This window comes from Meleagris gallopavo, chromosome 2, assembly GCF_905368555.1.
Source record: "Meleagris gallopavo chromosome 2, MGAL_WU_HG_1.1, whole genome shotgun sequence".
Classification (NCBI taxonomy): Eukaryota; Metazoa; Chordata; class Aves; order Galliformes; family Phasianidae; genus Meleagris; species Meleagris gallopavo.
The window spans coordinates 99,461,041-99,473,836 of NC_139405.1; the positions used below are offsets into that span (position 1 = coordinate 99,461,041).

Sequence of the window (12,796 nt, forward strand, 5' to 3'; positions counted from 1 at the left end):
CTGTCTCCATTTTCAGACTGCAGTCACATTTACAAGATTCACAAATTCTACCATTAATCAAGAAAACAATGAAAGATCAGGGTTTTAAAAAGAAATCACTTCAATGTCGACATGAGAACCTGGAATTCCCATAGAAATAAATAAGTCAAAACACATAAATAAAGTCAAAACAGGAGCAGAAATTCAGAGTATATTAACAAAGACATCTGGGCAGTAAGTCTATAAAACAGACTTCAACCCTCTTTGTATATTAGTGACAGAATATGAACACAATAAATTCAAATATTGCTACAGTATTATTAAAATTGCAATAAGTGAAGTAAAGCAGTTCTATTTTCTTCTTCATCTCAAGTCACGAATGTGAATGTGATTCTTCACAATACTTTCAGCAGAGATTTACATCCTTGCAGTGAAGAATTATAAATCATCTTGTGCATTAGAGCTCAAGTACATGTCACAGATGTTTTTGATATTCTAGATATTTCTAATATTCTAAATACTTTGGTCACATATAGAAATGGTCATATAAAAATTATTTACCCATTATAAAATCTATCTATCTAGATATTATAATAATTGCCATTATATAGATATTACGATATCCAGATAGATAGACAGATATTATAACGAGAAAAGGATTTTCTCTGGATAGATAGATAGACAAATCTGGATGACATAACCTCAAATCAAAACCCAGTTAGGATAGTATTTATTCAGCAATCAGTACATCTATTTTAATTTATTTGTATCTGTAGAGATCATTAAAAGACTGGCATTCTAATGGCACTAATTATTCAAGTTGTTTTCACTGTGCAAGCTTGTCTATTTCTTTATGCTTATAGTCAGAAAGAAGTGTCATATAAATAGTATTCATAATCAAATATTCTCTGCAGACAGTCTTATGCCTATCATTATTTTATAATAAATATTACTTGCACACAAATACTAGATAAAGCACATCGTCCCACTTCAGAACATTGAATAAGAATGGTTAAGAATGGAAAAGAATATTTTATTTTACCTCTGGAATTTCAGTCATAAACATATGGTTGCCCTTATGTTAATCGTTGGTGACTTTATTACAGTTTTTTTTAATTTTTTTTTTTAGAATGTTGGGGAGTCAGTGGGAAATGAAGAAGCCCCAAATCTAGTTCTTGTTCATAAAGAATTTGTTTGTTACATGATATTGCACTTGGCGTGTGTGCAAGCTAGAAATACTGCAGAAACAAGCATTGGTCTTTGACTTTTCAACTTTGCTTGCGTACTTGACTGTTTATTCTGCTATTTATATCTCAAAGTATGGCAGAAATACACAGTAAAATAACTTAAATCAGATACACTGTCTTTCAGCCTTCCTTACTTAAAAAGGGGAAAGAATCCCAGAAGTAATATAAATTGAAGAAGCACACATCTTTATTTTGCCCAACCCAGAATGCTTCAGTCCAGCTTTAGCCTCTCTGATGCCCTCAACAGGCCATGACGTTTTGGGGATCTATTTTACATTGCTCCCAGAATACAATTAAAATTTTGCAGTAGAATTATTTATGGAACGAAAACCTTTTTTTAACAAGCAAAATTTCTAAAGGTGTGGAAGAAACAAAATATTAGTCTAATGAACTCACTAGGTAGCCAAAAGATAGCTTAGAAGAAACTTTTCCTTAGGATCATTATTAACCCTTCCACAAGAAGGCTCAAAATGACTGTGCTCAAATGTTTTGTTGTTGTTTGTTTATTTAGCTGCTTGTTTGTTTATCCAAATGCAGAACCTAAGCACCATTCTTAATTTCAGGTCCTCAAAATCTGCTTTCTTTGATCACCCAGGCAGAATGAGTTGGAAGAAATTGTTTTCAGATACTGCCAGCACACTGTCAACACTAAGGACTAAGATCTTGTGAAGGTGGTCTCTTATGGATGGTTACTACCTTTGTTTTCTTAGTTTAACCTAAACATACTCAACATACACACTGTGCATTCTGAATCTTGCATTTCTTTCAGTTTGTCATTTCAGTGCAGTAACTAAGATGTCATTACACATCCAATCAGAATTTAGGACCCCACTTTAAGTGGCACCATACAAATCCAAACTGGGACTCTTTCATTAACCTTCCTACTTAGAACCCTGTAAGAATTGATACAAATGCATCCAAAATGTACCTATGATGTATCTATGGGAATGAGAACAACAGCTTTTATGAGATTATCTAATTCATTCACCGGAAAGAGAAGCAGTAATCACTTAATTTGTAGTCCACCTAGATTGGATATTGTGAGTAATTCACACTGGGAATAGAGAACACCCCCCATGAGCTTTTATGCTGAAAAGGTTCAAAAACATCTTTTGGAGACCATCTGAATTAGAGACAATCTTAGGATCTTTCAGATATTTCCCATCTTCCTTGAAGCTTTCTCGCTGTGTAGCAAAGAACTGAAGAGTCATTGGACTAAACAGAACTTGCAAGAATAAGCACAAGATTTTAATCCTGTTATCGGGAAACTTGCCCAAAAAGGACGAACTGTGGATTCCTTTTCTTGTTCCAAGCAGTGTTTATGTATTAAATGTTAAACAGTTAGTGAATAAAATAAACAAACATGGTTCAGAGCTGGGACTGGAACCTGGTACTTAATCTCCAAGAGAGCTTTGCCATCACTTGCTGCGTAGGTTATTGGAGGCATTTTTCTGCAGAAATTCAGGGCAGCCACAAACAGAAATGACTTCTAGCTAGTTGTCTAAGACTTTGCTGGGAAATGTGTGATAACTATCAACTCAAGTTGATAACTCTTCCCAGGAATGTTACAAGGGGTTTGTGTGCCCAGCTCAAGGCTGAACCTAGCTTATGGAGAGCCAAGGATGCCTGCCCTCCTGATACCAGTACTAATATCTACACTAGGTATTAAGTGCATGCAGGGCTGCCCTCTGCCATGGAGGCCAACGGTCAGAATACTGCCTGCCTTATTCTTCTTCAGTTCTTTTTTTTTTCAGAATATAGTGCCTTCAGCACCAGAATATAGTGCCTATAGCAAAACTGCCTGTTGGGAATTCCCACAGGCCTACACTGTCTTTCAAAGCAGAAACCCTCTGGGTGACTTTCAATGCCAATTTGGGTCATTTTAACAGTTTCACCATGTAAGTCAAACTCCTGTGCTTGGGAACATTCCTTCATGCTGTTTAATTCATTCTTTTAAGCATAGCTAAAGTGATCTATCAAAGTCAAGCAGGAAGCATCTTGTCCTTTCACTAATCTGTTTTTTATTTTTTTTTGTTTTTATTCCACTAATCTTTTTGTGTTTGTATTCTTTTCCCTTCTGGCTGCAGGCAGTGGCCCTTGGTTTCTACACGGATAACTGCTCCGTGTAGAATGGAGCATTTGTTGGATGCAGAAGCTGAATGACCTGCACAGCTCAGTGTGTGGACTTTCAGGATCTTCTCTGCAATATGGAAACAAGAAAACTCACAATAAAGACATTGTGTGAAGGAATCTGTGAAGCAAATTGCTTTTATAGTGTATAACACTGAGGTGCAAGTCTTCTTTTAAATTACAAGCTGTTTCTCTGTGTATTGGCTGCTTCATAAATATACTTAATGCTACATTATTCCCAAGGGGTACCTGATTGACCACTGTAAGTGATAAATTTTTTCATAAAATCATCACTGATCATTGAAACTTGCTTTTGTTTTCATCATTGAATGGGAAAGATCTGCCTGGGCATTCCCTCTACCAGTTCCAGCTACATGAAATCCTTTTTAATATAATCTTAGTTAACAATTGAAGTACCCTGAAATAGCTGGAAAGTCTATTTATAGTTTTGGATACCAAAATGCACTAACAAATCTTCAAATGTTCTTCAGCTTATTTCGAACTGCTTGAGATAAAACAGCCCCAGGATATTAGGCTATTTACTTACAATTCAAATAGACATTTAAGCACTGACATTTTAGACCTTTGGACCCTGTGTGCCAATGAAGGAATTTACGTAACACATCGTAAGCTATAGCTTTGTGTCATATGCAGAGGCACCAAGTCTGAAGTGGAAATTCACCCTTCATTATGCTCAGTGCTGGATTAACAGCAGGACCTAGTAAGTCATGGACTGATGCTCATGCATGCTTGAGTTAAGAGCGAGATAGAGCATTCTGGCCCAGCACTGACTATTGTTACCAGCTTCCCGTAACAATAGTTACTCGAAATCAGTAGGTACTCTAAATCAGGGCAATATCACCTCATTATTGCTTTTAATGAATATTAATTCTCACTGAGTCAGCTACGTGAGCTGGGCTTATCCGACATGCTGCAGAACTGTCATGTGTTCTGAACAGCAAATGGAACAGATCTTTCTTAAGGAAAAATTAATACTCTTATACCGCTATTCATTTGGATGTTATGTACAAGAAGAAAACATCTGTCAAAGAATAAAAGTTATTAACAACTTATTGCATTTCTCTACATGTCAACCACCATCTTACTGTTGAGAAGATATATACAGCTTATGGATAAATCTTATGGATCAGCTGTTTGACAGGTGTGACAATGGAAGTTTATAAGTTCCTCAGTCTTACCAGAGCTCAATAATTTACATAAATAAAAGAGTATTTTTGAAGTTCACCCTTTTTTGGCTACATTCTATAGATTACAGATCCCAGCTATACTGAGTTATGTATTAACAGCAATAACATGAACCTAGCACTTGAAAAAATGAAAAATAATCTAATAGCATTTTGGAAGTATACTTAAATGAAATTAGAATTATACTTATCACTTATGTACCTATTACATGAGAACAACTTGGTCTCAAGCTTTAATGTGCCCTGCTATTCTAACTATATGCTAGTTACCGATGTGCCTTGTTGTAGGCAGAACGTAGAGCCTTTGTCTGTGTTCAGAAGAAAGGTAGCTCCTACCTCAGAACGGACAGTGAGCTTAGATATGAATGCCTTTCTGAGAACCGTCTCTCTTCAGAACCAACAATGCTGTGTTTCATCCTTGTGCTTCACTGCCAGTTTTCATTAGACTTGCATAAAAAGTTATCACCTTGATGTCTCACTGCTGGCAGTGAAGGGCTGGCAGGCATGCAGCTTTGCATAAAGCTTTTCTCCATATTAAACTGAAAACACGTTTTCTCCCTTTCCCTAGAACTCTTCCATTTAAAAAATAGTTTTTTTGATGTGCATGTGCAGAGCAAACAAGAAGTGTTTTCTTAAAAAAAGTGCAGTTGTGTGAATTTGAGCCATATGAGTTATTTCAGTATGGTAGCTTTTATTTTCCCAGAAGCACACGTGGTGGGAAGGCCCTGTGGGTTATGGATTGTTAGCTGTTCCATTTTGTTTTCTTGAATATCATTCTTGGCAAATCTTTAGCTAAGACTAAAATAAATAAATAAATAAATAAATAAATAAATAAATAAGATAGAAACTGCTTTTTAAAGACCAAAACTTTACAAATTTATGAGAAATAGGTGAAGACATTTCTAATATTACATTATATAATACTGTGCATTTGCTATAACACGTCTTAAAATGGCTCGACATGGACAGAAAACAACACAACATTATTGATATGCTGGAAAAAGCTATCTGAATATTTACAGCTTCTTCCGAGTCCTTCAAGTGCTTGCATTGGCCTTATTAATTTCTCAGGGATATTTTTCATGGATATCCTATGTTATTTTCCTTTTGGATATGACAATTGCATTGTGATTTTTTTGTGGATTATTTGTAACACGCAAATAGTTTTTTTGTTTTTGTTTCTTTTTTTTTTTTTTTGATAGTTTTTCTAAGGATGCAGCAGTTCTTAGAAATAGCACAAAATCCTCTTTTACATCTAACTTCAGAGTTGCTTAACTTCATCACCCAAGATCAGGACCTGAATTTTAAACTAACATAGAGAACTATAAAGTTAACTTGCTATTACAAAACACATTTAAATGCAGAGAAAGAGCTTGAATTTACTAGCTAGGGAAATTACAGCAAAGCTATAAGCTAATTCTCCTGTACAGTATTTTATAGCTTTGGAAAATCATAGAAGATATCAAGGAAATTTGTCACTTCTGACATTCAGAATACATCTCTCTTTGTAAACTTTGTCATTCTGTATATATTGTCGTAGGCATATAAGGTGTCTGAGCAGTAGCTTACAGGCAACAGGCCAATCTCTCCTGAGATAACCTGAGAGACAGCGTTATCTCATTGGTGGATGAAGCCATTTCATATTTACTAGTGCCATCTTCAATTACGTCTACTCAAATCCCAGGTCAGTTTGTCATAAAGAAAACTGAACCTTCAGTAAAAGGATTTTTTCACTTAAATTTATAACTATAATTTTACATTAAAAGTAGCTAGTTGATAAATGGCTCAAACATTTTAATAACTTGAAATTTATCAAAAAAAGATTCTGTAAACAAACAATTTTGCAATTTTTATCTGCCCTCTCAATTTCACTGCATTATTTTAAATTCACACAGTGTCAGTTAACAGCAACACTGCTAATTAAAGATAAATCCACTTTAAATTGACATTGACAAATCAAATATAGAGGACGCATAAAAGTATTATAAAAACTTTAAAAGATAAACCATGAGGATATTAATTTATTTTCTTTAGCAAAAAGAATGTTCTTCACAGTTTCCATGTTTGGAGAATGTGGTTACAAAGGAAACAGTGATGGATTGTTCTCTGTGTCTCGTGTTTCTAGAAGAAAACAGGAATTGGATATGTTTGCATCAAAGATTTATGCTGGGTATTAAACTTACATTTATCCTTAAGATTTTCTATGAAGCTGTGGTAAAACAGCTACCTATAAAAGTCATGATACCGATTTTCCTTGATGTATTTAAGTAGCTAACAAAAATGTATGGGATCAGCAAGCCATAGCAATGTGCTAAGGCTGTATGTTGGAAATTTTTTGATGATAAAAATGCAAGGTGAATGCAGGGCTATGAGCAGCAGCCCCTTAGCTTTTGCCATGTTCGGAAGAAAACATAGCAGCAGAACTCACTATCTGAACTCTGTACCACCATGGTGCATTTGTGTTGGATGGACTTCAGGAGTGAATTTGGAATTAGAGTCAGGTAGGAAAAGGATTATTCACTGAAGTCAAAGCAAACTGAAGAGAGAACAATTTGAGAATTAGCATCTAGAAGTTCTGTGTCACCTTGAGCAAGCTACAGCAGATTTTACAAGCTAGTTAGGCAATGAATCAGCCAACAGGACCCTGGTGGAATTTTCAATAGCACGTAGACATGCAGTGTCTAAATTTTCAAAGGAAATTAGAATCCGAGGTGCTTTAAAGATCTCACCTGGGGCTATGTGTGTCTACAATAGTCACAGTGTTACCTTAAATATATTGCCTCCCTGCAGCCCACTTTCCACCTCTAAAATTGAAATAATAGCCATAATGATAGTATCGTTTTCTTCCAGTGCGATGCTGAGAGTAACTTTGTTAAAAGAAGACTCAAATTCTCAGGTAGAGCGGAAGAACTAGAACCATCACTCTCCATGCTGATGTTCACATTCAAGAGTGGGCCCCAGACTTCAGCTAGCAAGCCATGGAGGCAGCTGCAGGATAGTCAGGGAGGGTGACCCTACAGTCACTTCACAGATAGCCCCAGCATGCAAACAGTTGCCTGTGTTCATTTTCTTTCTTACCTAAGTGAAGGATTATTTCCTCCTGCTATCGTCATCAGTAGGATTAAGTCAGTCAAATTAAATGGGTATTTCAGCTGAAAGACTCGATAGCCATGGCTACAGTTAATCCCAACATATTTGAAACAGAGTCTGAGGTGATGTTCTTGCTGCAGTGTCTGTTTTTGCACTTCTATATAATTGGGATAGGATTTAGCTTCAGAATAACACACTTTATTTCAGATGTTTTCTTGTAGGTGCTTGCATGCATACTAGTATTGAGTAGTCGGCGGAGACAGGCTCTGCTACCTCTAGAGGGATTCATTGGAGCCTGCATATCTGTCCATTTCACCCTGAATAAGAAAGCTATCTGAACTTAGGGCACCTATTGTCATTTGAGTTGTCTTTGGGCTTCCAAAACATCTGTTACGGGCTGGCAGAAATGCACATGGAAGTTGCATTCCCTAGATACACTGGCATTGCCTAAAATGACACTATTCAAATATGTCTAATCAACTGAACCCCACCTTTATCTTTGGTCAAATTAATTTATCCACAGTGGCTGTGCTGGGAGCCTAAGTGTCTCTTGACATGACAAAATCCACACTGCAGACCATCATTCATCATTTCAAAGTCTTATTTTTACATGGAAGTCTAGCTGTAGAAGATATATAGTAGAAGATATTATGTCTCATTGCAAAATGGGACTTTCTTGCCTAATTATATTTTGGTTACATAATTGCATCATGGTTTCAGCTACAATAGTTACTACTGATCCACAGATTGGAGCATAATTTAATAAAAGCATACACTTCTCAGAAGACAGCTCCCACCCCATGCAGGAACATTTAATTTCAGTTTGTTTTGGCTTCTTTCCCTGACTGACAGAAGATAAAATCCTTTTCTACACTGTGGCTCTCTGGTCAGTACAAGGTGCTTCTTCTCCATTCCCTGTGTATTATCAGCCCTCTTCTAGCTCAAGAGCACAGCTAAAGTTAAGCTAAAAAACTGAATGCATTTATTGGTTATTAAGACTTTGCAAACCTGTGACCTTTACTGTGACTTCTTCTCCTAACAGAAGCACTTTAAATGTCAGATACTATTGAAACACACAATAAGCAATTTAGAGCAACTGATTATTCCTTTTTCCTCTGCATTATTTTCTTTGCTGATATAATCTGATTTCCAGGGACAGCAAAGAGCAGAGTCTTTAACTGATATAACTGTCATGCAGTACAGGTTAGTGAGTAGTAATGTGCCCACTCTTAATTTTCTCCTTTTTAACAGAAGTATTTCAAATCTCCATCAAATGTACTCTATCTTACTGCCTGCTCTTGCTCATATATCAAAGGAAAACCATTCCATTTTGATCCATTCCCACACATCTGCAGGGAAACATTTTGGTGCTTAACAGACTCTCTCACTCTAAACATCCCTTATTCCCCATAGTTTGGCCTCTTTTAGTTTCCATAAACATTCCTCTCAGGCTGCAGAAGCAGCAGTCAGCTCGCCCTGGATATATGCACAACCATTAGAGGCGCTTCCAAGAAAGATGCTCGGGAAGATCCCATTGTTTGACCCTTTTGGTCTGCATTTATTCCCTAGTGAGTGCTATGATTTGGGATACTTTACTGCACAGCACAGGTTTTTCTTTACTCCTTTTTCTCTGTAGTTGTTTTTCTTAGCTTTTTTTTCAGGCCTGATGCAAAGTAATTTTCTAGCAGACATACTTGTTCCTAGTACTAATGCAAGATAGACATACCAAACTGACATATTTGGTGGCACTTGGTGGTTGATTAATTTGTTTGCTGTAAAACAAGATTATTTTGTTTACACTGAAGTTTTAGTATCTCAGCTTTCCCCAGGGAAAGCAAGTAAGGAACAAGGGGGAAAAAGTGGCAGTAAATCACACAAGGTCACACAGTTTCAAATCTTTGTGTCGGTAAGCCACAAACACTCATTCTTGGGGCAGGGAAGGCAAGGTGCCCCAGGGAACACTTGATAAAACATGCCTTTCTGGAGCAGGTCTGGCATACTGTAGTTTGTCTCCATGCCCATGTCCTAGCTCCACAGAAAGGCTCAGCCTTAAGAAATTTTAGATGGAAACCTTAAGGCTGAAGATGCAGAGAAGGGCATAAAGCAGATGCTGTTTTAGAGGGTAATGCAAATAATTTTTACCTTTATCCTTTCATAAAGCCTTAATTAAACATGACTGTTTTACTTTTAGGAGAGCTGCTGGTTTTTGGTAGAATCTCAGACACGTAGGTGTGTCAGAGGTAGGGTACAGTCATCATCACACAATAGACACATTGTCTGTTGAGATGATGGTGGAGAGGGACAACATGGCTGGTGTTTCTCAGAGCAAACATCAGCTTAGAATGCAAGTATTCTTTGATATTTAGTGTCCCTGTGGAACAGATAACATCACATTCTCCTTCAAAATTCTCTACAGATAGGTCTGATCTGTAAAATTATAGTGTGCCCATCTTGTATGAATTCAATTACACTCATCTGTTCTTTTCTGGAATTTAAATGTGCCAAGCACTTTACTGAACACCACTGTTACTGAGCCCTTTTCCTCATGTAAACTGTCTACAGGCCTTGCAAAATGAGGTCTTCCATTTGCTTCATATGAAAGAGCAAAATTTATAATGTCAACTGCTATTGCTGATGCTACAGCATGAAAGACTTGAGTGGACTTGTTAGATTTAATGGCCAGGCCAACATCCTAACCATCCTGTCTTAGGCATTCTTCTTTGTGCAACCTTCATCTTTGAGCTGATGAGGTCAATTTTCAGTTATTAAAAACAACAACAACAACAACAACAACAACAAAACAGAAGTGTCTGTCAAGCTAATACATCCTATTTAAGGGAAAAGCAATGGAAAAGGAGGTATTGAGGAACAACATGCAAGTAACACCAGCTGTATTCCAGGCTGTGTCAAAAGAAGCATGGCCAGCAGGGCAAGGGAGGAGGTTGTTCCTCTCCAGTCTGCTTTTGTTATACTCCACCTGCAGTACTGCATTCAGTTAGGGGAAATAATGTTATTCAAACACTCAACATCTTGCAACAGTGGAGATGAACTAGTGTTTTAATGATGGAAATCTTTAGAATTAGTCCTAAGCTAAAGACAGGGTCAAAAGGTCAATCATTTTCCTGTAGCTCTTAGCTTTAATTCCAAAGTAAGGGCATATTTCCAGACTGCAGATAACATTGTGTAACAATCAATGATGAATTATGACAATTTAATAGTAATTGCCTTAAATAGACCACCAAAACCAAAATATTCATAGATGTATCAAATGAATAGCATCTGTCAGAAGTATGTCAGCCATCTATTAAACTTCTGTTACAGATCCAGCACTACCAGAGAGCCTGTGAGAATTCTCAAAAAAAAAGACAGTGCAGTCCCTGATGTTCTTCCTGAAATGACTGACCCATCTTACTGAAAACATTTTAAAAATAACTTCATGATACATAAAAATAATTGCTATCATTAACCTAGCAGCAACGTGATAAACCCTTAAGACTGCTTGGAAAATTTTCATCATGAAGAATTTTCAGTGGAATAAAGGAATAGTTTTCTTTCAAAAATGGAAAACAAACAAGTTTGCCAGCCTGGTCTGTAGTACATAGTTGTTGCCAGTGGAGTAACATCTATGATCAGGTCACCCATTACGATAAATTCTGCCTGGATGGAGCAAGATGATCTTTAAGGATACATTCAACCTAAGCCATTCTGTGATTCTATGACACTGTGATGATATTCAGTCTTCACACTGATATGACAAAGATTTCTTTTCAAGTCTACGGTCAAGTTGTGGTCTAATAGCTTATGCTTTCTCTATCAATATTTAAAAATCTGATTTAATTCCATCAATTCTGTTTTCACTGATTAAAAAAATCCAGGCTATTCATCTCATACTCAAGTCAAAACCCTTAAATGCTGAAAAGCATGCCTTCAATTTTGATATCCTTTTTAAGTTAGAAGATTAAGCTGGGGATAAACATACTGTCTGTGGTACATGAAACATTATTTGCACTAATGCAAGAATACTTGAACATGTTTGCCACTTGATTAGTACTTCAAAATGAGAAGAGCCATATGGACAGAAAAGAATTGCAGTTTCAGTCATCAATTTTAATCTTTAAGAGCAACTAATGTCATCTGCCTGGACTTGTGCAAACCATTTGACACAGTTCCACATGACATCCTGGTTGCCAAATTGGAGAAAAATAGATTTAATGGATGGACAACTCACTGGATAAGGAACTGGATGGTTGCACGAAATCTTGAGAGCAGCCCTGAGAAGAAGGGTTTGGGGATGTCAGTTGATGAAAGACTCAACATGAGCCGGCAACATGTGCTTGCAGCTCAGAATGCTAACTATATCCTGAATTGCATCATAAGAAGTATGATCAGCAGGTCAAGGGAGTTGATTCTGCCCCTCTACTTTGCTCCTGTGACAACACTACCTGGTATACTACGTCCAGTTCAGGAGCCCTCAACACAAGAAGGACATGGAGCTGTTGGAGTGGGGCAAGAGGATTACAATGAAGATGATCAGAGGGCTGGAGCACCTCCTCTACAAGGACAGACTGAGAGAGCTGAGCCTCTTCAGGCTGGAAAAGAGATGACTCCAGGGGGATCTTATCCAGTACGTGAAGGGAGCCTACAAGGAAAAATGGTTAGGAACTTTTTAGAAGGGCATATAGTGACGGGACAAGAGAAATAGCTGTAAACTGGAAGAGGGTAGATTTTAGACTAGATATTTGGAAAAAATTCTTTACTGTGAAGGTGGTGTAACACTGAAACAGGTTGTCAGCGAGGTTGTGGAAGACCCCACCTTACAGGCATTCAAGGCCAGGCTGGATAGTTAGCAAGCTGGTCTAGTGGAGGGTGACCCTGCCTATAGCAGGGGGTTGGAACTAGGTGATCTTAAGGGTCCCTTCCAAGCAAAACCATTCTATGATTCTTTGATTAAGACTTGCCTAACTTGTAATCCTGAACTGCATTATGCAGCATATTTCATTGAGGATGTTTTAGAAAATACGAATTTCAGAAGGCATGCAAATTGTTTGGAAAAAGTACAGAATGCCGACTTGCAATTAATATCAATGAGCTTCAGTTCTATTAAAAAGAAGACAAGATCTAGAACACAGAGTAATTAGATGACAC

At 37.1% G+C, this 12,796-nt stretch overlaps 1 protein-coding gene and 1 long non-coding RNA gene across 13 annotated transcripts in view; one reads left to right on the plus strand and one right to left on the minus strand.

Annotated features, from left to right (window-relative positions):
- KCNS3 (potassium voltage-gated channel modifier subfamily S member 3) overlaps positions 1 to 3,662 on the plus strand; it is a 444,844-nt gene extending 441,182 nt beyond the window's left edge. For 10 of the 11 annotated variants that reach the window (XR_014881638.1, XR_014881642.1, XR_014881648.1 and 7 more), the window contains 2 exons: positions 1,790 to 1,897; positions 3,314 to 3,662. The gene's annotated coding sequence lies outside the window, so the exon portion shown is untranslated. The remainder of the gene's footprint in view (positions 1 to 1,789; positions 1,898 to 3,313) is intronic. The other variant, XR_014881640.1, reaches the window with a different exon arrangement.
- Positions 1 to 12,796, minus strand: part of LOC146545101 (uncharacterized) — a 62,959-nt gene that overhangs the window by 11,126 nt on the left and 39,037 nt on the right. The gene's annotated exons all lie outside the window — the stretch shown is intronic.